This window comes from Pelophylax lessonae (genome assembly GCF_965119305.1).
Source record: "Pelophylax lessonae genome assembly, chromosome: 1".
NCBI classification, from domain to species: domain Eukaryota; kingdom Metazoa; phylum Chordata; class Amphibia; order Anura; family Ranidae; genus Pelophylax; species Pelophylax lessonae.
Genome location: NC_138768.1, coordinates 693,495,956 through 693,520,481, shown reverse-complemented (window position 1 = coordinate 693,520,481; position 24,526 = coordinate 693,495,956). Strand labels below are relative to the sequence as shown.

The 24,526-nt window shown below is 46.4% G+C and overlaps 1 protein-coding gene across 1 annotated transcript in view; it reads left to right on the top strand.

Moving 5' to 3' along the window:
* The first annotated feature begins 2,633 nt into the window (after positions 1-2,633).
* LOC309545028 (putative ATP-dependent RNA helicase DDX60) overlaps positions 2,634-24,526 on the top strand; it is a 496,323-nt gene continuing 474,430 nt past the window's right edge. Inside the window, exon 1 of the mRNA XM_082244135.1 lies at positions 2,634-2,737. The gene's annotated coding sequence lies outside the window, so the exon portion shown is untranslated. The remainder of the gene's footprint in view (positions 2,738-24,526) is intronic.

Sequence of the window (24,526 nt, the reverse complement as noted above, 5' to 3'; positions counted from 1 at the left end):
TCCAGGTCTCGCCTGTTCTGGCCCTGTTGGGCATTATGGACGATGACCAGAGACCCAGACCCACTAAACTATTGATCACATACTTACTGTATTATGCCAAACGGGAAATTGTTTTAAATGGATTGCTCCTTCTCCCCCCTCGGTGGTTTCCTGGGAGCACTCTATTGATGAGGTTTTGCCATTATATAAGATGACTTACATGTTGCGGAATTGCCCTAAAAAATTTGATCGGGTGTGGCAGCCTTGGTTGGCCCCCTCGGGCTGATCGGGGTGGCCCGCCTGCTTTTATTACTGGTGCTTCTGGGCCTGGGGGCTTGGGAAGGTTTGCCAAGTATGCCCTGTTTTAATGTGATGATGCTGTCCTTACTGTCATTGCTGTTCATATACTTTGTTGGCTGTTTATTATTGTGTATCTGCTGTCCAACTTTTGAATGTGTCTTTCCGAATATTTCAATAAAGGAACCGTTTGATTTGTAAAAAAAAAAAAAAAAGTATTTACTAAGAATTGTAGGCCTACAATACATAACGCCAAATTTCCATGCAAAAAATTGTACCGCTTTTGGTACAAAATTCCTGATATAATCATACCGCCAGGGAGGTTAACAAACCGGTAATCATCCCCTTGTTAATGTAATAAGTTGAGCACCTCCTGCCCCCAACCGCTGCAAGGATGATGGAGAGACCCGTAAGAGAGAACACCCACCTGCTGTGTGCCCTGGTAGGACTGTGCAGGGGACGCTGATTGATGAAAGGGGGGCTGTGATGTAAAGGGAAGGGGCTATGTGTAAAGTGTAAAGGACAGTGTGATGTTTAAGGGGCCACTATGATGTGAAGGGGAACTGAGGACACTGTTGGACTGTTTTAAAGGGGGACTGGAATGTGAAGGGGGATTGTGGACACTGATGGGGAAGCGATGTACAGGGAGGAATATGATGTAAAAGGGGGCTGCCATGTGTTATATCGCAAACATGAGATTCGGACCTCTGCCAGAAGAAAAGTTTACCAACTGGACCCCTGTCAATTTAAATTTAAAATCCCTAATGTTTTTGCAAAGTTGTACAGGTATATCTATAGTTATGCACTTTTTAGCAGCAAGAAAAACTATACTACCATATAAATTCACTACTTAATGGCCCTATAGTCTATTTTTCATGAAATTGTTTCTTAGGCTCCGTTTCCACTATTGCGACTTGTTGTGCGACTTGACACATGTCAAGTCGCACAGCAAGTCAAAAGCCATTTGTTTCAATTTGGCCCGTTCTAACTGCTGCGACTTGAGTCGCAGCGACTTGAAAAATAGTTTGTGCACTACTTTTGGGCCGACTTCAGTGCGACTTCCTTCTATAATGAGGGACAAGTCGCACTGAAAGCCGCAAACAAGTTACAGTACAAAGTCGCGCTAGAAGTAGCACGACTTTGTAGCCGCAATAGTGGAAACGGAGCCTAACTGTGTTTTCCTGCCTTCTTGTAATGTACTCTGTGACATAGGTGTGCACAGCCTGTTCCATTAGGGTGTGCACCTCAAAGCTCAAACGCGTGTGCATGTGTATTTATACTGATGGTGTCAGTAGAGCAGTAGACAGAGTCAGTAGGGCAGGGACTGTGGTCAGTAATTTTTTATTATTTTTTACAATTTCCTTTTTCTTTATTCGTTTTTTTACAATTGTTTTAGGAGCCCTGTTAGGGGGCTTTGGTGAAATAGCAGGGGTTTAAACAGGGGGAACCTGCGCCACACAGGGTGATTAGGATGTGCCCAGGCACACCTATGCTCTGTGAGGTCCTGAATCTTTCCTTTTCCCTCTCATTTCTGTTTGATTGAAAAGAGCAGTGGATATTCACTGCAGTCATGTGCACTGCTCTATACACACTACAAATCCCATAAACCACAGTCGATGGTCCATTATCCCTAATCAATATTGGGAGAGGGCAAGAGAGGATGACTTCATTCCAACATACAGTGGGACCAGAAAGAACAAACGTAGCCATCCTCTAAGGCCCCGTTCGAAGGAGCGACGCTACTTCCCGGGGCGACCTCTGAGGTCGCGGTGCGAGCAGCGCGCCGCGACCTCGGAGCGGCCGGCACGGACTTCATAACATTGAAGTCTATGGCGGTCGCCTCCAGGTCGCCCCAAAGAAGCTCCGGACCCTTTTTCTAAGTCGAAGCGACTTGTGTCGCTCCTATTAGAACGGGTCCGCAGCTTCCCTATGGAAGGTGACCTACGGCGACCTGTGAGGCGACCAGGTCGCCTCACTGGTCGCCTTAGTGTGAACGGGGGCTAACAGGAAGTTTGATTACAGAAGCAAAATAAGGTATTGTGGAATTTGGAAGAGGTTAAAAGCAATACAAAGTATCATTCTAAATTAGGAATACATAAATGAATCCCTTTTTTTTTTTTTTAAACCACAGTTTAGTGTCACTTTAACAACATAAAAATTCAAAAAGATCTCACATAAAGCCTTTATTAAATATTGCATTAAGATTTATCTTGGTGAATGAGTAGAGATCTGCCCTCAGGACTTGATCATGCACTCAGGTCAGGATAGATAAGATTTCCTCTGCGATTCTTCCTCTGTACTTTCAGGAACAGAAACGAAACTAAGCTCACAGATCACGCCTCTTTAACGTCCTCCTATATCAGTGCAAGCTGCATGAAGCCTTTACCATTCAGCAAGCAAGTGGAAGCCTTCTTCATCACATTCCATCAGCTGCTTATACCTGGCTCTATTTTGGACAAAGGTTAGTAGAACACATCTATAAAATAATGAACTTGTCATAAATGTACAATAGCTCTGTTGTTCTATAGATAAGATTGTTGACTAACTGAAAACAAGTGGGTTTAGACTATGTTCAGATTAGTGCAGCTACAACTAGATTTTCAGTGTGATTTTGTAGTGTGTTTTTGAAACATTTTTCATGCTCTATTTGTTCTGTTGTAACAGGAGAAGGGGACTGTATTCTATACACAAAACTCTGCCAAAAGTGCACTAAAAATGCAAGTACATGCATTTTACAAGCATTTTTGGTGCTTTTACAATGAAGTATATGGGGCCAAAATTGTGTTGGAGCCGCACCAAGTAGCTCACAGGCCTGGACTGGCAAAAAAAATATGTCAGGGCATTTTAGACTGAGCAGCCTTTTTTTAACCAAATTACAAATGAACCGGTTTCTCAATGTCTTTTAGTTATATTTAGCCTGCTTCACTGATTGATTGCAGTCACTGCTCACTGATTTCTAGAGGTTACTGCACATCACTACTGCTCACTTATTGGTGGCTGGGGAGGTGTGATCAGTGGCAGTGGTGGGTGAAATGGAACAAGTAGCAGTGCTCGTGAGGGGATGGGATAAGTGGCAGGGTGGGGGAAGGGTGGGTTGTGTGACAGTGAAGGGGGGGGGTGGGGACAGTGGTAGGGGTGGGTGAAATGGAACAAGTGAGGGGATGGGATTAGTGGCAGTGCTGGCGGGACAGAATGAGTGGCAGTGCTGCGGGGGGGGGGGAATGATGGAATGAATGGCAGTGCTGTGGGGGATTGGATCAATGGCAGTGTGGAGGGAGCCGTGGGATCATTGGCAGTGCTGGGGGGGGGGGGGCTGGGATGAATGGGAGTGCTGGTGGGGGGGTGGGATGAATGGGAGTGCTGGTGGGGGGGATGGGATGAGTGGAAGTGCTGGGGGGGATTTAATGGGATTAGTGGCAGTGTGGGGGAAGGGTGGGTTGTGTGACAGTGTGGGGGGGAACAGTGGCAGTGCTGGTGGGGGGGATGGGATCAGTGGCAGTGCTGGGGGGGGTGGTTTCAGTGACAATGGGGGGTTGGTATTAGTGGCAGTGCAGGGGGATAGATCAATGGAGGGCTGGGAGGGATAGGATCAGTGGCAGTGCTGGGGTTGGTAGGAACAGTGGTAGTACTGGGGGGATGGGATTAGTGGCAATGGTGGGGGGATGGGATCAGTGGCAGTGTGGGATAGGGGCATTGGCAGTGCTGTGGAGATAGAATCAGTGGCAGTGCTGGGGAGGGATAGGTTCAGTGGCAGTGCTGGGGAGGGATAAGATCAGTGGCAGTGCCGGGGAGGGATAGGATCAGTGGCGGTGCTGGGGGGAATAAGATCAGTGGCAGTGCCGGGGAGGGATAGGATCCGTGCCAATGCTGGGGATGGAAGGGAATGCATATGCTCACATTTTCTCCATAGACCCTTACAAGTAGGTGGCTTTTCCATTAGGGTCTAAGTAGAAAAGGTCAGGAAAGCACTATTTATTGCCCACTGGCTCAGGGGAAATCAGGAGTTCTGCCCAGCCAACTTAGGTGCTTTTGATCAAGGTCATCTGTCGATCTGGGAACTGTAGTAGGAACTAGTAATGGCAACAATAATCACAGATAGTGGCACTCACTTTGTCTCCGGCTCTGTGGTGTCTTTGGCAGCAGTGACACCTATGCCGAGATCAGGAGATGGGGTCTCCTTCAGCCCCTCCCACTTCACAGTCCTCACGAGTCAGCTGACCTCTAGTCTCCACCCCTCCGGCCATGCCGCGGAACTGAATGGGCAGCCGCGAAGAGGCTGAGTGAGTGGCGTGTGCTCAAGGGACAGCCTAGCTAAGCGGTCGCATGCTGAAGGGACAGCCCAGCTGGGCGGCCGCAAAGAGGTTGGGTTAGCGGCGCGGGCTCAAGGGACAGCCAAGTTGCCCTAGCTGCTTTGGGCCCCACAAAGACATGCAGTCCGGAGGCCCCTGCCCACTGGGCAAGTGCCCGGTGTGCCCTATGGCCAGTCAAGGTCTGGTAGCACATGTACCTTTTCCAAAAACAAACTGAACTGCATTGATGTGAATGGACACCATTGAAAATAATGTGATTTCCATTGTTGTGTGATTCTGTGCTATGCTACTGAAGTTGGATCCGAAATTGTACTAGTGTAAGCCAGACCTTAAAGCGGAACTTCAGGCACAGTTTTTTTTTTTTTTTTAAAGGTGTGTATACAAAGTTACCTTTCCTGGGGTGTGTGACATTGCCAGATCACTGCTTTACCCTTCAAAATAAGTATTTGTGTTTACGCCAGATACTAGACACTATACATCCAGAGCTCTGCGACTCTCCTACAGGGAAGCGATAGCATAATTTACCCATCGCTCTCCCCTTGACTATGTGCAGAAAGCTGCATATTCTGGGAATGGTTCACAGAATACATGATGTTCTGTATATATTTATATTACATATTCAGGGCTGGAAAGGGTGCAGCTGCCCTGGTCCCAGTTATTGTGGAGCCCAAAGCAGCTGACCCTTGAGCCCGCACATTGTTGATAAGTGGATTCGGGAGAGCCCAAAAAAATGTTTGCCCAGGTTCCAATCAATATTAAAGACGGCGTTGGACATATTGCTTTCCTGTATGAAGCAGCAGCATGCAGAAAGTACAGTGATAATTGTAGTATCTGGTCTAGGCAAAAGGGGTGATCTGGTAGTGGCACACACTTCAGGAGAGGACTGGGCACTGTTATTTGTATTTTTATTTTATTACTTAAAAATTATAATTTCTCTATCTTTCATTGACGGACGCAGTCCTCTCATGCATATCAGTAGGGTAATACCGCCCCCTACAGGAGTAGGACACTAGGCAGAAAGAATTTCTGGCTACGTCTATGGGCAGTCCCTGGGGGTATACCCTCTCTCTTCCTGCATAGGATGTCAATTTTTAATCTGCCTAGTCAAGAGTAAGGACCTTGTTTCTTGCTGGGATCTTTGGTCCCTGCATAGAAGTAATTTTTTTTATGTAGATTTTTTTAGCTAGTCTTTTTTTTCTCCAGACCATTTTTCCTGTGAGATCTTCTAGCAATTATGCTGGGCGACAGACTGAACCCCCATATCCAGTGGTCACCCCAGTCTGGCCAACGAGCGTGTGCAGACCTTAGCTCTGCGCTGGGTCGGCCGGGACATAGTCCCGCTGGACGGGGACTGGCCCCGCAAGTTAAAAGCCTCGCCAGGACGCACACGACAGAGTCTAGGCTGATGTCGCAGCTTTCCTATTTGGCCGACTGCCCCCCTACTCCGGTGGCGTGGGTTCCTGTAATGAGATGGCGCCCGCCTGTGTTCCCAGTATGGTGAGTAAACGACACCCCCCCCCTTCCCTGGCGGATTTTGGGGTGGACGCGGGCCCTCTCTCTGGGATGGTTGGACCCTCACACTCCAGGGTTCCCTCTGTCCTGTTGTTTTTAGGGAGAACTGTTGGACCAGATGGTGCAGACGCTGCAGTATGCTTGCTATGCTGCACTGGACATTGCTTCCCTTTTGGTTCGTTTGTTGTTTTCGGCGGTGGTCATGAGGCGTATGCTCTGGCTGAAGTGTTGGTCTGCGGATCTGGCTTCTAAGAAGGCTTTGACGGAACTCCCCTTTCAGGGGGACCTTCTGTTTAGGGCTACCCTGGACGACATTATTAAAGGTGTTATGGGGGGTAAGATTACCTTTTCTCCCACAGGCTTCCAGAGGTAGGGACTCTCGCCGTAGGCGGGGTCCGTCCTTTTCGGCTCACAGAAAGTATTCTCGTCCCTCTGGGGCAACCGATAAGGCCTAGCCCTTCAAGGCTCCCTTGGGTGCTTCCAAGCCTTCCTGGTCTGGAAAACAGAAGTCCGGTTCCGCCAGACCTGCGAACAATGCCCCGTCGGCTTGAAGGTGCGCCCTAACCCGTGACTGGGATGGGGTGATGCCTCTGCCGGTTCTCGGACGTGTGGCTGGCCCGGATCCCAGACAAATGGGTCCGGGAGGTTGTGCAGTCCAGATACAACATCGAGTTTCGATCCGTTCCTCCGGTCAGGTTTTTTCCTTCCAATGTCCACCTATCCCCGGATCGCTTGCGAGCGCTCTATGGGGCAGTGCAGGACTTGCTATGGCAAGGAGTGATAGTGTTTGTTACGCACGTGGAACACTTTCAAGGATTTTATTCTAACCTGTTCATGGTTCCCAAGAAGGAGGGCAAGGTGCGGCCTATCCTGGACCTAAAAGCTCTGAATATATTTGTGCGCGCTTAAAAGTTCAAGATGGAAACTAGTCGCACAGTGGTGGCCTCTCTACATCAGGGTGACTTCCTGGCCTCAGTAGACATCAAGGATGCCTACCTTCACATTCCAATCTGTGCTGCTCACCAACGGTTTCTCCGTTTTGCCGTGGGAGAAGATCACTATCAGTTTGTGGCGTTACCCTTTGGTCTCGCCTCTGCTCCTCGGGTCTTCACAAAGGTGTTGGCCCAAGTCCTGCCACTGTTGCAACAGCGGGGGATATTGGTCCTGGGCTACCTGGATGATCTGGAAAAAGATATATAATAGATAGATACTCAACAATATCCCTATATATATATAGTAGCGCAAACTTGTCAAGAAGCAAGTGCCAAAAAATACTGTGCCCACTGCACAAAAGTCCAAAATGAAATGAATGTCACATAGGCAGCAGGAAAAAGTTCAGAAATGGCTCAAACAGTCCATATTCCTTCACTCTATCTCCTGGGATGATAATGTACAAAGACGTGTTTCTTAAAAGGATCACCACCACCGTGCTCCAAGGGGGGAGGAGAATTGCCCACTCACCAGATGCTGTGGCCCAACCCACTTTCGTGTTTGAGCATTCAGGCTTATAATGATGGTCACTGGTCCAGAGTATCCACAACAGGAATCACACCAGCACAGTCAAAAAAAGCTCAGCAGCATATGGGGAGGAGAAAACATAATCCCAATAGCGTGATACCGTTTAAAGGGGTTTTATTAAATAAAAAATAAAACATAAGGTAACACACTCACATGTCTTGTATGTCATCAAACGCAAAAAAACAGTCACGAATAGGAGAGGGAAGCCCTTCGGGAGATGATGCCAGGCTCCACGCCGTGGACACCGCGCCTTCTGGGTAATCCAAACTCCTCTTACACAGCCTGGTTACACCGCCTGGTTACGCCCCGACGCGTTTCGTGATTTCCACTTCTTCCCCGGGAGCGTTTCTCCGTTTTGCCGTGGGAGAAGATCACTATCAGTTTGTGGCGTTACCCTTTGGTCTCGCCTCTGCTCCTCGGGTCTTCACAAAGGTGTTGGCCCAAGTCCTGCCACTGTTGCAACAGCGGGGGATATTGGTCCTGGGCTACCTGGATGATCTGATTCTCCATGTGAAGTCACCCGCGTTGCTAACGGAAAATTTGGGGGTCACCATGAGTACTCTGGAGGAGTTTGGTTGGGTCGTGAACCTTCAAAAGTCATCTCTGACTTTGACCTTCCATGAGATTGGTCTATCTGGGCCTGACCTTGGACTCGTCCTCTGCCAAGGTGTTTCTTCCTCTGGAAAAACTCCAAAAGATCCAGTCAGCAGTTCGTTTGTTGATGTCCAATGACCGGCCGTCCCTTCGGACCTGTAAGAGTACTGGGACTCATGGTGTCCTCCTTCAAGGCGGTCCCATTTGCTCAGTTTCATACGAGGGTTCTTCAAATGAAAATTCTTCTCAAGAAGAACAAACACCCGAATTCTCTGGATTCTCGGATTCGGTTAAGCTACATGACCAGAGAGTACCTGGTCTGGTGGCTTCGGTCCCCAATGCTTCAGTCGGGAAAGTCCTTTCTCCCTATATACTGGACAGTTGTCACTACTGATGTGAGTCTCTTCGGGTTGGGGGGGGGAGGGAGTCCTCAATCAGGACTCGGCTCCGGGAGTCTGGTCCCTGGAGGAATCTCGATTGCAGATCAATGTCCTGGAGCTGAGAGCGATCCGGCTTTGCCTGTCGCATTGGACAGACCATCTGGAGGGTTTCCCATGCGCATTCAATCGGACAATGCACGGCCGTGGCTTACGTCAATCACCAAGGGGGCACCAAGAGTGTCCTTGCGGCCCTGGAAGTGGCAGACATTCTACGTTGGCGGAGTGCCATGTTCCAGCTGTCTCCGCAGTACACATTCCGGGAGTGGAACATTGGCAGGCGGATTACCTCAGCCGCCAGGCCTTGGATGCAGGGGAGGTTTGTGGCCCCCTCCCGGGACCGTCTGGCAGACGCCGCAGATGTGCTGGTGGCCCCCTGGGGCCAGTATCAGCTGGTGTATGCCTTTCCTCCTCTCAAGTTGCTGCCAAGACTTTTTGCAGGATAGAGGTGGAAGGGATTCCGGTCATTCTTGTGGCTCCGGACTGGCCTCGTCGCACTTGGTACGCTGACCTGGTCAGGCTTGTCGCAGACGCCCTGTGGAGACTTCCTCTCAGGGAGGATCTGCTCTCTCAGGGGCCAATCTTCCATCCGGCTTTACAGTCGCTGGCTTTGACGGCTTGGCTGTTGAAAGCCAGGTGCTGAAGGACAGGGGTTTATCTGCTTCAGTGTTCCCCACTCTGCTAAAAGCGAGGAAGGCGACTTCCAGGAAGATTTATCATTGTACGTGGAAGTCGTACATTGCGTGGTATGTGTCCCTTGGGACTCACCCTCGCTCCCATTCGGGGGCTCGGATCTTGGCTTTCCTTCAACGGGGAGTTGATCAAAAGTTGGCCTTGAGTACTGTCAAGTGTCAGGTCTCGGCCTTGGCTATTTTCTTCCAGAGGCCATTGGCCGCCCATTCCCTGGTTTGTAGTTTCATGCAGGGGGTGCAACACTTGGTACCTCCGGTGCGACCTCCACTACCGCCATGGGATCTTAATTTGGTGCTGTCGGTTTTCCAGAGGCCTCCCTTTGAGAATATTCGGGAGGTCCCCCTGCTTACCTTTTCTCAGAAGGTGGCCTTCTTGGTGGCTATCACTTCTGCGCACAGGATGTCGGAACTGGCGGCGCTGTCCTGTCGTTCTCCCTATCTGGTGGTTTACAAGGACAAGGTGGTACTTCGGCCGGATCTGTCTTTCCTGCCGAAGGTGGTTTCCAGTTTCCACCTGAATGAGGACATTGTGTTACCTTCCTTGTGCTCGAAGCCTAAACATCCTAAGGAATTTGCTCTGCATACCCTGGATTAAGTTCGGGCGATCAGGGTGTATTTTGGCGTCTACTGAGTCTTTTCGCAAGTCTGACTCGCTCTTTGTGCTCACTGATTGCCCGAAGAAAGGGCTGCCTGCGTCTGCTGTGACTATTTCCAGATGGATCAGACAGTGGTGCAGGCTTATTCCATTAGGGGTCAGGTTCCACCTTTTCCTGTCAAGGCGCACTCTACTCGGTCGCTTAGTTATTCCTGGGCCTTTCGCCATCGGGCGTCTGTGCTTCAGGTGTGCAAGGTGGCAACTTGGTCGTCTGTTCACACCTTTACCAAATTTTATAAGGTGGATGTGATTGCATCTGCGGATGCCTCCTTTGGCCGCAAGGTTTTGCAGGCCAGGGTTTAGGGAGCCCCTTGGCTTTCCTTGAGGGTGTGCTTCTGTTTGTTTTCAGGTGGACCTCATCTGGTTGTTCTGATGAGTCCTGTGTTGCCTGGTTGGCCATGTTGGCCTTGGGGACTGTTTTTTTTCTTTGTTCTGCTGTTCCCACCCCTCATACTGCTTTGGGGCATCCCTACTGATATGCAACAGAGGACTGCGTCCGTTAATGAACGATAGAGAAAACTGGATTTTTGACTTACCATAAAATCCTTTTTTGTTTGGTTCATTGACGGACGCAGTACCCGCCCCTCTAATTTTTTGAGTGGGTTAGTGTGCTTTTCTTTGACACTGCTTTGATACAAAACTGACATCTTATGCAGGAAGAGAGAGGGTATACCCCCAGGGACTGCCCATAGGCATAGCCAGAAATTCTTTCTGCCTAGTGTCCTACTCCTGTAGGGGGCGGTATTACCCTACTGATATTCATCAGAGGACTACGTCCGTCAATGAACCTAAGAGAAAAGGATTTTATGGTAAGTCAAAAATACAGTTTTTTGGCAACAAAATGATTTTGATGAGTTTCTGTTTACTTTGTATTATATATTGTATATCTATAGGGTAGCCATAGTTCTATTCAGAGATAAGCGTTACAACAGGCTTTTGTTTACCTTTTTTCCATCTTAGTGTGCACACAGTGGTTGAAAGAAGACATTGTTAACACCAAAAGAACTTCAACACCAGAAGCAATCTGAGTTTTTATAGCTATAGCAACGGATGCCTGCAGGTCAGTGTACAAACCCAATTCCAAAAAAGTTGGGACACTACAAATTTTGAGTAAAAAAGGAATGGACTAATTTACACATCTCATAAACTTATATTTTATTCACAATATAATATAGATAACATATCAAATGTTGAAAGTGAGACATTTTGAAATCTCATGCCAAATATTGGCACATTTTGGATTTCATGAGAGCTACACATTCCAAAAAAGTTGGGACGGGTAGCAATAAGAGGCCGGAAAAGTAAAATGTACATATATGGAAGAGCTGGAGGACCAATTTGCAACGTATTAGGTCAATTGGCAACATGATTGGGTATAAAAAGAGCCTTTCATAGTGGCAGTGTCTCTCAGAAGTCAAGATGGGCAGAGGATCACCAATTCCCCCAATGCTACGGCGAAAAATAGTGGAGCAATATCAGAAAAGAGTTTCTCAGAGAAAAATTGCAAAGAGTTTAAAGTTATCATCATCTACACTGCATAATATCATCCAAAGATTCAGAGAATCTGGAACAATCTCTGTGCGTAAGGGTCAAGGCCGGAAAACCATACTGGATGCCAATGATCTTCGGGCCCTTAGACGGCACTGCATCACATACAGAAATGCTACTGTAACGGAAATCACAACATGGACTCAGGAATACTTACAGAAAACATTTTTGGTGAACACAGTCCACCGTGCCATTCGCCGTTGCCAGCTAAAATGCTATAGGCCAAAAAAGAAGCCATATCTAAACATGATTCAGAAACGCAGGCATTTTTTCTGGGCCAAGGCTCATTTAAAATGGACTGTGGCAAAGAGGAAAACTGTTCTGTGGTCGGACGAATCAAAATTTGAAGTTCTTTTTGGAAAACTGGGATGCCATGTCATCCGGACTAAAGAGGACAAGGACAACCCAAGTTGTCATCAGTGCTCAGTTCAGAAGCCTTCATCTCTGATGGTATGGGGTTGCATGAGTGTGTGTGGCATGGGCAGCTTACACATCTGGAAAGGCTTCATCAATGCTGAAAGGTATATCCAAGTTCTAGAACAACATATGCTCTCATCCAGACGTCGTCTCTTTCAGGGAAGACCTTGCATTTTCCAACATGACAATCCCAGACCACATACTGCATCAATTACAACATCATGGCTGCGTAGAGGAAGGATCCGGGTACTGAAATGGCCAGCCTGCAGTCCAGATCTTTCACCCATAGAAAACATTTGGCGCATCATAAAGAGGAAGATGTGACAAAGAAGACCTAAGACAGTTGAGCAACTAGAAGCCTGTATTAGACAAGAATGGGACAACATTCCTATTCCTAAAATGGAGCAACTTGTCTCCTCAGTCCCCAGACGTTTGCAGACGGGTTATAAAAAGAAGAGGGGAGGCCACACAGTGGTAAACATGGCCTTGTCCCAACTTTTTTGAGATGTGTTGATGCCATTAAATTTAAAATCAACTTATTTTTCCCTTAAAATTATACATTTTCTCAGTTTAAACATTTGATATGTCATCTATGTTGTATTCTGAATAAAATATTGAAATTTGAAACTTCCACATCATTACATTCTGTTTTTATTCACAATCTGTACAGTGTCCCAACTTTTTTGGAATCGGGTTTGTACACTCTGGTGGTATACAGCAGTGGTCCTCAACCCTGGTCCTCAGGGCCCACTAACAGGCTAGATTTTAAGTATTACCTTGGGGAGATGCAGACTAGAGTACTGCAATCACTGAGCAGCAAATGAGATCACCTGTGATGAATTTCAGTTATCTTGCAAACCAGGCCTGTTAGTGGGCCCTGAGGACCAGGCTTGAGGACCACTGGTATACAGTACTTAACTCCCACTGTGCTTTCCTCATCCTTAGTGGAGTTCTTCTTTAAATATTCAGCACTGGGATGTGTTATAACATAGTCATAATACTCTGTACTAGAATTTACTATAGTTCATGCTGTGTGCCGCATACTGCAAGCACAAGTCTTGGCCATTGGAGTACAGCAAGAAAACTGACCAAACTGGGAAGGATGTGCTTCTATGCCTGTGTAGCGTTATCCCCGTAGGAGCCACTGATGAATATGGGTGAATCCAGTATATATACTCCTCTGCCTCCTGCACAAACTTGCTTGCAGATCTACTCTTTCTCCTCCAGCACAACTCTTGCTTGTGGAACTACAACACCCAGGACCAGCTAGCACTAAAAAGATGCTCCAACACAGACTTTGGTTGTGTAGCAGAAAAGAGGTCTTAGTGCTTAGCTGTTCTATTCCTGTGGCTACTGATCCCAGTGCCATCTCCCCAGGCTCTGCCAGCCCACCTGACCTAACACTCCATCTCCAGCTTCCACCTGAACTCAATTGTCCCTGCTGGGTTGACCCTAAATTTTTGAGGGGGCCTGTTCCCTGCCAACCCATCTGTTGGAGATTAGTCAGGGCCCTCATGAATATTCCAGGCAGCTCCTCCTCCCCTCCAATCCTTCTAGAACCTTCTGCATGTTTATAGAAGTAGGGGAGGTCTTAGAGATGCTGCCTGTGTTGTGGAAATTAATAGAGCTTGGAGCATAGAAACTCACTAGGTGCGCTGAAGACTTTGCTGTGCTGAAAAGCGCACTTGTGGATATTAATACGCGCCAAACGGCATTAATCCCTTGTACTTAAAAGTACAATGCACCACTCTTTTGCATAAGGTTTACCAAGCGCTCGGCGACAAATAAAGGAACAGACACACTGGGTCATATCGATGCCATCTGCCCGGGTCCCTCTGTGGGTATGTATGTATGTGTGTGTGGGTGCGTGAGTGTGGGTGAGAGCGAGTGGTTGTGTGTGTGTTTCAGTCCAGTCTCTGTGATCTTCTGTGAATGTATGTGTGTCTGAATGCATGGGTGGGTGTGAGTTTTTGTGTGTGTGTGTGGTCTGTGAGAGTCTCTGTGTCCTTCTGTGTATGTCTGTGTGTGAGCTTCCTCTATGTGTGTCCCAGAGCAGGCTAGCTTTATTTACAGTCAGTGAACAAAAGGGTGGTTACAGGGAGTGGCTTCAAGACCACCAATCACAGAACATGTATACATACAAAATGTACAATAGAAAAGGAGGAGTGAATGCCTATGCATGAACATGGCTGAATTTAGAGACTCCCAACTGCCACAAAGGACAAAGCACATGGCTTCTCATGATTCAGCCACGTTAATTTACAAACACGGACTCATTACCTGTTAGTGGATCCCATCAAATATAGTTAATAGAAAACCATATTTGATAGTGATCATGCTATTTGTTCCAGTGGATGGGACTTTATTATATCTGCATAAGACAATAGCAGCAGTATTTCAATCATATGGATCAAATATGACTGAAATATGCCATCCATTAATATTGGTAAAACGATAAGAATTCCACATCACAAACACATCTCCGCAGTGAATGCCGGGGGCCCCGGATGGCGGGTATATATTTGTGCGATTGGATTTCTCCTTGCGCTGCCATAAATCAGGCTAAAAGTATTGTGCAATCCCATCTAATGGACGATTTTCACTAACAGGCCTTTCCTCAATGCCAGTTAAAGCAATATTCGCTGACACTGGGAGACATAATGGCAATTTAACTAAAAATACATCCTAAAGAAATGTCCACATAAATATTAATAAAATTTCCACAACAACCCCTCCTCTTTGTCATATGCTCCCATGTGTCCGTTGATGAATCTTCTTCTTCTTCTTCCAAATAAACAGTTAACGGGTAGAAACAATCCATCAGTAGGAAACGACACTTGGGTTCCGCTCTTCGGGAGGTGACTTCAGAGGGAGGACATGAGATGATGGGATGTGTTGATCAGTGGTCGGGCTGTGGTCCTTGGTGTCGGATACAGGGGCAGGATCTTGGGGCATCTTGTCTCAGCAATCAGGACGAGGTCATCTGCTCGGACTTTGGTGACTTGGTCGACCAGACAACAGGATCGTATAGGAGGAATAGAAACAAGAACAACATAAGTATATGTACTCCTATTTCCTTCAACAAAGATCCAATGGAGAACAAAAAAATCCCCAAAACTTCCCAAAGCCTTAAAAGGATTCCAACCCTCGCTAGCTATAGCTCTGGCTCTGCCTTGCAATGAAGTTACCTTATCCATATGGACCTGGACCTTATCACTGTTGTCTGCTATCCAGGTACAGCAGTCTTCCCCTATGAATTCACAGAAACCCCCCTTGGAAGCTAAAAGAAAATTTAGTGCCATTTTCTCCTACAGTACTAAAGTCTTCCTACAGCTTCAACGGTTTCATTGAACATCTCATCCACAATGGACGAGAAATGATTCAACCATTTTATCAGGTCGATCCCCCACCTACTCCAAGCCGGGAACCATGCCCATGCCTGGTCGTTAAGACAAAAACAGCTCTCTTCGAGTCCTGTCTTGCACCCCTGCCCTCCTTAACAGCAGATCCTCACGATCAGCAGCAATTCATGGTGCGGGTACGAGCTTCACTAAAGCACACAAACCTTTTGCATTAGGGGGCACTACCTTGTAAGCCGCAGAACAACACAAAAAGTAATAGAGACCTGTCAACACCTTACAAGAAGAGTCTTCCTGTCGGCCACGGGCACTAAACATTAACGTAATAGACTGAGGGATTGCTCCCTTAGTTTGTACATCACAACTCTCCTACCAGAAGATATAATCCGACCGGTTGGTGTCATTAAAAAGACCCAGAGTTTCATTGGTGAGATGACTGCTATACCTGTCCCATAGGTTGTAGATTCTACAAATCTAGTTCCAGTGCCAAAACTAAAGTTAAAGCCCATCTGTGGACTACCTGATTGTCCCGATACCCAAATTGGATTGATCAGCAAAAAAACAGGAGCGAGCTAACATTAAAACTATAACTGATGTTGCCCTCTAGGAATGTGTCATTAAATTTTGTTGACAAGTGTCTTTTGATTTTCTTCATGATAATACGAACGTCTGCCAGTGCTGGGGTGTAATAGCTAGGTGGGGGTTTGGAGCACACCCAGCTATTAGACTTGTTTGCCGCCTTGACCAGCTGAAAATGCATTACCCTTGCTAAAATACACTTAGCTAAATATGTAAATAAAACGATACTCCACATTATCATTCTTGGATGGAGTTGGAGCAGCTTTTTGCAGTGGCTGGCATGGATCTAGAGCTTCAAGGGAGTTGGCGTCGTCAGCTGAACCTGGTATGAATCGGAATACCTCTGCTCCAATCCCGTTGTTTGATGTTTCCTCATGACGACTGTCACCTGGTTGAATAGAATGTACACCTTTGCCAGGACTGCACCTACCCCGTCAGCTGAGAATGAAAAGATGACAGCTGCTGAAGAAAGTACAATCCAGTCTCTGGTTCACTCTATAACCCATGGGGCATTCCTGATGGGGTAAAGAGCAATGGAAAAACATTTGAGCCATGGTTTTTCAGCCATTCAACCTTATCGCTACCTTGAATCCCTGAAGCGCCTTACGTACCTCTGCAAAGATCTTACCAGTGAAGTGTGATCCGTGATCCGACTCGATCGTTCCAGGCAGCCCCCCTGCGACAAACTATCTCAGACAGGATCTTTTTCGTGGTGGCAGTGGCAATGGCACTGTGAACGGGCCAAACCTCTGGGTACCCAGAAAACATATCCAGACAGACCAAGACACGTTCGTGCATTCCGTTCTTTGGCAAAGTGATATAGTCTATCTGAATGCGCTGAAATGGATATTCCGGTTTGGGTGCCTTCTCGGTACCATTACCGTTTTCAGCTGCGGTAGTAAAGCCAGGGCCAATCCAATGCTCCTCCACCTATGCACACATAACCATCTTTGTCTGATGCCCAGGGTAATGAGCCGAGTGGGCCATCATTGGAAAAACCGATCTGGGTAAACACCATTTACCATCAAAACCCCAGATGTCGTTTGGACCCTGTGTAGCCCCCAAGGCTCTCCATCTCCTCTTTTCCTGTGTTTCCACTTTGATTCCTCTAGCGGCACATCAGAGGGGATGGCTAGCATCAGGGTCTCTGCCCCTGGGCTCAGAGCACCTTCCTTAGCAGCTCTATCTGCCAAGGCATTACCATGTCTGATTAACCCCACGTGTTTCACCGGCTTCCCCAAACTAGTCAAGAACCCTCTTGCCTTCCAGACAGGACCACAATCATGTGCCAACCCAAAAAGCGTATCTCGAATCTGTATAGAAATTGATCCTCTGATCTCTGTCTTACCATCTGGGGTGTAGTACCTGGAACCATCGACAAAAAGGTTAGCGTCTGGAATGGGGGTCTCCTTCACCGGACTGACAGCCGCTGATTGCTACTCCATCAAAGAAAGGCAATCGTGTTGTTCCTACTAAAGTTGGGAGAGAAAGTTTTGAAAATTACCATTTTCCGCACGACCTTCTCCCCCCTTCTCTTCCTCCTTAACAGGAGGAAGAGACGCAGGGTTCAAAATGGTGCATCGTTTAAAGTTACAAGGTCTTTGGTGGTCCTTCAATGTCTGTATTCTCTGAGTGGTTAGATGTTGGGTACTCAGAGAAATGCAATGACCTAAAAAAAAAAAAAAAAAAACAAGCCTCTCCTTGCAGAACTGGCCTAGCCTGCAATAGAGAGGTTCAGTCATTCGTGAAGACACTGCCTGGCACGTGAGACCTACAATGGGAGTTGTCTCCCCTGGAAGGGGAACCTTGCCTTTAGGGTCTTGAGATCTTAGCATCGGTGTCAATGAGGCAAGGGAGGGGATATTTTAATTCCTCTAAGATGTGGGTTGACACCGGTTTACCAACGCCCTATGATAAGTCATAGTAGTTTCTGACCATACCTACCTTTTTGAAGTTTCCAGATTCTCCAGAATAAATTGCCACTTACCCCACGGACCAGCCGGGTTGGTCGGACAATTATGCCTGATGTGCCCTGACTTTCCACATCCATAGCAGACCTGTTAAAAGAACTCGTAGTTTGCCACAAAGTTAAAAGGAGACCTACCTCATTGTATTGGGGTGTGGTCAGGCATTGGTGCCGTAGAGTCTCATTTCCACATGGCTCCGTGATCCGAGAGGTGCTACCGCCCTGGGCAGCTAGTGATTTCCCTCCCTCCTCTATGCCTGGTGCTGCGAGAGTACAGGGGACTCAGGCAGACAGCAGCAGAGCCGATATTTCGGCATATTTTTTGAGACATACCCCTCTGACTGGTCAGTCAGAAAAGGACCGCTCCAAGATGGCGCCGACCCGCCCGCAGCGGGACATGCGGCGGGTAAACGGATTGAGAAGGGAAGCGCCCCTCTGATGGAGACACAGGACGCCCGTGCAAAGAGTCCACACCATTCAGCCTCCCCAATGGCACCCCATCTGGAAGGTGCGGCGGTGTCTCCGATTCAGTCAGCCCTGACATGGCGGTCTCAGACTATGGAATGGCAGGAAATCCTCGCTACCATACCCACTAAACAAGACATCACAGAGATGGCGGCATCCATCGTAAGTACTCTTACTCAAGAGATTAACCCACTTAAACAACAAATAGATTACACAGAAAACAGAGTGGAAGTGGTAGAATCAGGACACACCATATTATCTTCCAAAGTAACTGCTCTAGAAACTTCAAATGCAGTCATACAAAGGCAGATACAAATCCTGCAATTGCAACAAGATGATGCAGAAAATCGCAGCAGACGAAATAATGTTCAGCTACGTGGAATCCCAGAGCTAATCCAGGGCCCAGAATTGAGGTCTAAAATAACCGCAATTTTTAATGAGCTCTTGGAGCGACCCCCCACAGAGGCAATAGAACTTGACCGCGTCCACAGAGCACGTGCCCCCCGAAGTCTAGGCAAAGACCACCCACGGGATGTGCTAGTAAGAGTACATTTTTTCTCTATTAAGGAAGAGATCATGAGGAAAGCCTGGGCAAAGGGTCCTATGGAAAATGAGGGGTTTACCATACGCTTACTCCCAGATCTTTCCCGGCGCACATTAAAGATGAGGGCCCTTCTGAAGCCTCTATTGGAGGTAATGCGCTCAGTGGGAGCTACTTATCATTGGGGGCACCCCTTCCACCTGGTTGTTCAGAAGGGGGGGGTCCTTTTATGTTTTACGTTGGTTGGACCAAGCTCCGGGACTCTTCACCTTTCTCGACACCCCACCAATCCTTATCCCTGACTGGCTAGAGGAACCCCGTAACCAACCTTCTTTAACCCCCCTTTTCAATAGATCTCAATATTTAAGGGACCAGCAACAACATGGAACTGATATCTCTAGAAACATACGAGAAGATCCCGGGCCTACTGTGTGAAGAGATCAAATCAATAATATTAAGTGTCTAATACTCTTAGAAGCCGTTTGATATCTTTGGGCCCCTTAGGGGCCAGGGGAACATGGTAATAGAGGGAGGGAGGGATATGTGAAATATAATAAGTGGGGGGGGGGGGGGGGTGGGATACAGGGGAGTAATGGACCCATAAGATGAAGCCACAGGAAGGGAGTAAATAATGTGATGTAGCTATTATTGTGCTGTGATCAAGACCACAATATCCCTCCATATTGCTTTAACTTGTTCTCCCCTGTTTCTATCTCCCCATATGTTTCAATAAGATATAGGGCGGTGGGGCTATGTGCACTCATATTTTGTATTTTTTCTTTGGTTTTTTTCTACACTCTATGGAGCTATTAGGCCTTCTACCTCCCCCATATTAGGCCGCGCTAAACTGCGCAAGGTTAAATATTAACCCTTATTTAGATTTATTACGTGCGGACCGATAGGAAGGGGGAAGAAGGATAAAAGTATAAATACAAATCTGTTTTTCCTTCTTCTTCCCCCCTTTTTTTTTTTTTTTTTTTTTTTAACCTCCTTTTTTATCTTTACCGCCCCCCCCCCCCTTTTTTTTTTTTTTCAACCTCTCTTTCTTTCTTTTTCTTTTCTCTTTTTTCCCCCACCCATCCGGCAGAGACAGGGACACAGAGGTGAGACATGGCGGCTCCAGCAGGTGAGACGATATCAAATCTTAAATTGACCACTTTAAACGTCCGAGGGCTGTCCACCCCGGAAAAACGCTCACGACTGTTATCTGATATGCGACGAAGCCATACTCATATAGCGTTTTTCCAGGAAACCTACTTTAAGAAAGATCTGATCCCCAGACTGTATAATAGGGATTTTCCTTGGGCATACCACGCCCCCTCGCCCATCCCTAAAGCGAAAGGCGTGAGTATAGTCATATCCAAAAATATCCCATGGGCATTTAGGGCCCTACAGGCCGACCCCCAGGGCAGGTATTTGATGATTAAAGGGATGCTGGGACAAAGAGTAATTACTCTTGTGAATGTATATTTCCCCAATGCCAATCAAATACCCTTCATGCAGTCTTTAACATCGACTATATTGGAATTCCGTGAGGGGCATCTGATAATGGGGGGAGACTTCAATTTTTTTCCAGAGACACTTCACGAGGAATATCCCAGCTATCGTACTCTCGATTAAACAGACTGAAGAGGGAAATATCCCTTTTAGATCTGGTTGACCCATGGCGAATAATGCACCCTGGGGAGAGGGACTATACCTACTATTCAGCTACACATAATACCTACTCCAGAATAGATAGATTTATGGTATCCCAGAACGACCTCCCTCTGATTGCTGCTACTCATATAGATTCATTTTCCTTTTCAGATCATGTACCTGTTCATCTGTTGAGTGGGACTCTGGACCACCGAGATTAGCGACTTGGAGATAAGTCGGGATAACATGGGAAGCACATAAGTGTGTTTATTCGGGGAGTAATAATGAGGATAGGCTCCAGACACAAGCGAGATCGAGAGAGGGCGGTAACCGCGCTTTTAGAACGTATTACAACATTAAGCTCTTTCCATAAACAGTCTCTGGCGAGAGAACACCTAATCCCCCTTATGAAAGCAAGGAAGAGTTGAATAAACTCTTATTTCAGAGAACAGTTCGGAACCTTATGATAACCAGAAGAAAATATTATGAGTTTTCAGACAAACCGGGGACAATGTTGGTGAGAGCCTTGCGCGGGCCACAAAAACGCACAGTAATTTCACAAATACAAAACACAAACGGTCGGAAAATTCACTCTTCAGTTGAGATCGCAGAAGAATTTAAGGCGTATTATAAAGCTCATATAATTTGCCACCTATAGATGCAACTAAGAACACACAGGAGAAAATCAATGAGGCGACGGCATATATACAAGTATCTGGTATGCCTACACTAGAACAGACGACAGTTATGGAGGGTAAAATTACAGAAAAAGAGTTGACCCTGGCCTTGTCTCAGTCTAAGCGACATAAGGCTCCCGGCCCTGATGGATATACCCTTCCATATTATCAACAATTTATGCAACATTTGAAGACCCCTTTTATATTATACTTCAATTCGATTGGAGAGGGAGGAAGTATGCCTTTAGATTCTCTTAGGGCCTATATAACTTTGATACATAAGGAGGGAAAGGATCCATCACTGTGTGGGAGTTATCGCCCGATCTCCCTGCTCAATACCGACCTTGAATTGTTCGCCAAGGTGTTGGCAAACCGATTAATACCTTATATCCCACAATTGGTACACTGGGATCAGGTCGGTTTTGTTCCAACCAGGGAGGCGAGGGATAACTCGACCCGAGTGGTGGATCTGATACATAGTGCTCGATCAACGCAAACTCCCATGATGTTACTTTCTACAGATGCCAAAAAGGCCTTTGACAGGGTGGCCTGGCCTAGGACCATGGATGTTGGGCTGCATAATGGCCCTATATACATCACCCACGGCGGCAGTACGGATTAATGGGTGGAGATCGGATTTCTTTGAGATCAACAATGGTACGCGACAAGGCTGTCCATTATCCCCTTTGATTTTCATCCTAACCTTAGAACCATTCTTGTGTACAATACGCAGGGATGGAAATATCACAGGTGTCTGGGTGGTGGGTGAATACCACAAGATAGCGGCGTTTGCTGATGATCTGATTTTTTTTGTGATGAATCCTATTAAATCTTTGCCACATATACTGGATGCACTTCAGGTATATGGCAACATATCTCACTATAATATAAATCTCTCTAAATCTGCGGCCTTGAATGTTTCTGTGCCCCTGGACACCTGGAGATCTATATGTACAGCCTTCCCTTTCCATTGGTCCACCAGCTCGATAAAATATATTGGGGTGAATATTACGGTGGATCCTGGGAACCTTTTATTCAGCAAATTTTTTGCCCCTTTTGGGGATTATTCGTTCGAATATCCAGAGTTGGCAAACACTCGCACTGACTTGGTTTGGCTGATGCAGTGCACTCAAAATGAACATATTGCCACGTATTTTATACGTTATGCAAGCTCTTCCAATATCAGTCCCTGGGTTGTTTTTCTCTCAAATACAAGCACTGTTTCGATCTTTTGTGTGGACAACCAAATCCCCTTGGATTGGGATGCGGATCCTCACTTTCCCTAAAGATAGGGGGGGGGGGGGAATTGGTCTACCAGACATTCTCCAATACTATAGGGCCTTACACCTTATGTGAGTATTGGATTGGCATTGCAATTCCACTACAAAACAATGGGTATCTCTAGAGAATGGGATGGCTGGCCGGCCTGTTCCTCTGGCCCCCTGGACACCAATCATGGGGAATGATATACTTTATTCACACCCGACAATTGGGCCTACAATACGTGAATCCCGTAGAGTACAAAGTCACCCGAAGATAGCGCAGTTGATATCTCCTCTGACACCAATCTTAGGCAACCCTGAATTTTTACCAGGCTGCATGAACAACAGGGTGACTGCTTTTGCTCAGGTGGGGAGGGTGCGTCTCATGGATGTTTGGACAGAGAAAGACCCGCCATCTCATTTGGAGATTAAGGCATGGCCAGGGTTGAATCTAGATCCTTTAAGTATTCTACAAATCCGACATTTTCTTCTACATCTTCAATGGCAGGGCTATTCCCCGCGAGCATTGTCCCCATTTGAGACATTATGCAAGGGGGGATCATCTATCCCACATGCACTATCTTTTTTTTATGCGATGTTGGGAGAAACAGTGAAGGAACAACCTCTGCTGTATATACGTCAATGGGAATATGATCTCAAAGTCTCCTTCACCCCCATACAAATCAAAAAAATCTTATCAATGGTACATAGGTCTTCCCTGGCCAGCAGATATCAGGAAACTAGTTACAAAATTCTCACTCGCTGGTACAGAGTCCCTGCACTCCTGCATAAAATGGATGGGTCGATTCCAGATTGTTGTTGATGTGGTGCTGAGGGAGGCACAATGATGCATATTTTTTGGAAATGTCCCTCTCTGAGGGATTTTTGGAGGGAGGTCACTCTGGTGATTAAGGAACTTACCTCGGTGGAGGTGGGCGAGGATCCAGCACTGTGCCTACTTCATCTTACGAGGGGATCAATTAGGAAATATAGGAAGTCTTTGATAGCCCACTTAATCAATGCTGGGAAAGCCTGCATTCCAACAATGTGGAGACAGATATGCCCCCCTACGCGACAAATGTGGACTGCAAGAGTAAATTAAATACAACGCATGGAACTCCTAACCGCAACATTAAACAATTCTGAGGAGCAAACCCAAATACGCTGGTCACCTGGTCACCGTGGTTACAATTCACAAGCTCCGATGAGTATATATCCAGCTCAATCTGTAATTCTAGGGATATCTCCCTTATGTGTATAAGGAGTGAGCCTCTAGATCCCCCTGACTCTGCTGGAGTCGATGGGGGTTTTTTCCTTATCTTTTTCCCCTTTTTCTTTCTGCTCCCTTCTCTCTCTCTCTCTTCCTTTTCCTTTTTTCTTCCCTCCTTCGATCGGTCTGTAGATGGAGCCCCCCAGGGGGGGACAAATGGGATACGTACGGAGAGGTAGAAGGAATGATACATAAAATCTGTTATATATTCTTTTTTTATTTTTTATTCCTCTATAAAGTTAAATGAAACTTGTGATTGTCCTGACAACAACAGCTCTATTTGGTTCAGATGTTTTTATTTTTTTTTTTTTTTTTAAAAAACAGGAAAAATTCTCTCCTTGGGGTTTTTTTTTTTCACTTCACAAATATAATGGACCTAAAGTTATACACCAAAAGATTTCACAATATTAGCTACATATGACACATATCACTAAAAATATTTACACTTTTTTTTTTATTATCAAAGTATATTGGGGAATTATTCCCTCTTTCCCTTTTTTTTTTCTCTTTTTCACTTCCCACTTTAAGTTTGGAGTTTGTGAGATCACTTTTCACTGATTGTTTTACACTTGTTGTGTTTAATTTTATTTTTCACGATTGGAATTGGATTATATTGAATTGTATTGACCGTGGTATTTTCCTGTTTTAAGAAACATCTGAAAAATGAAATGTACTGTATCCTTAAAGAAAAAATTTAATAAAAATGCTTTAAATTAAAAAAAAAAAAAAAAAGGAGAGGGTTCAGCTGTTATGACAGGCTGTTGAGGGATAGACACTGTGAGGTGGGAGGATGTTAACAGTATCGAGGTC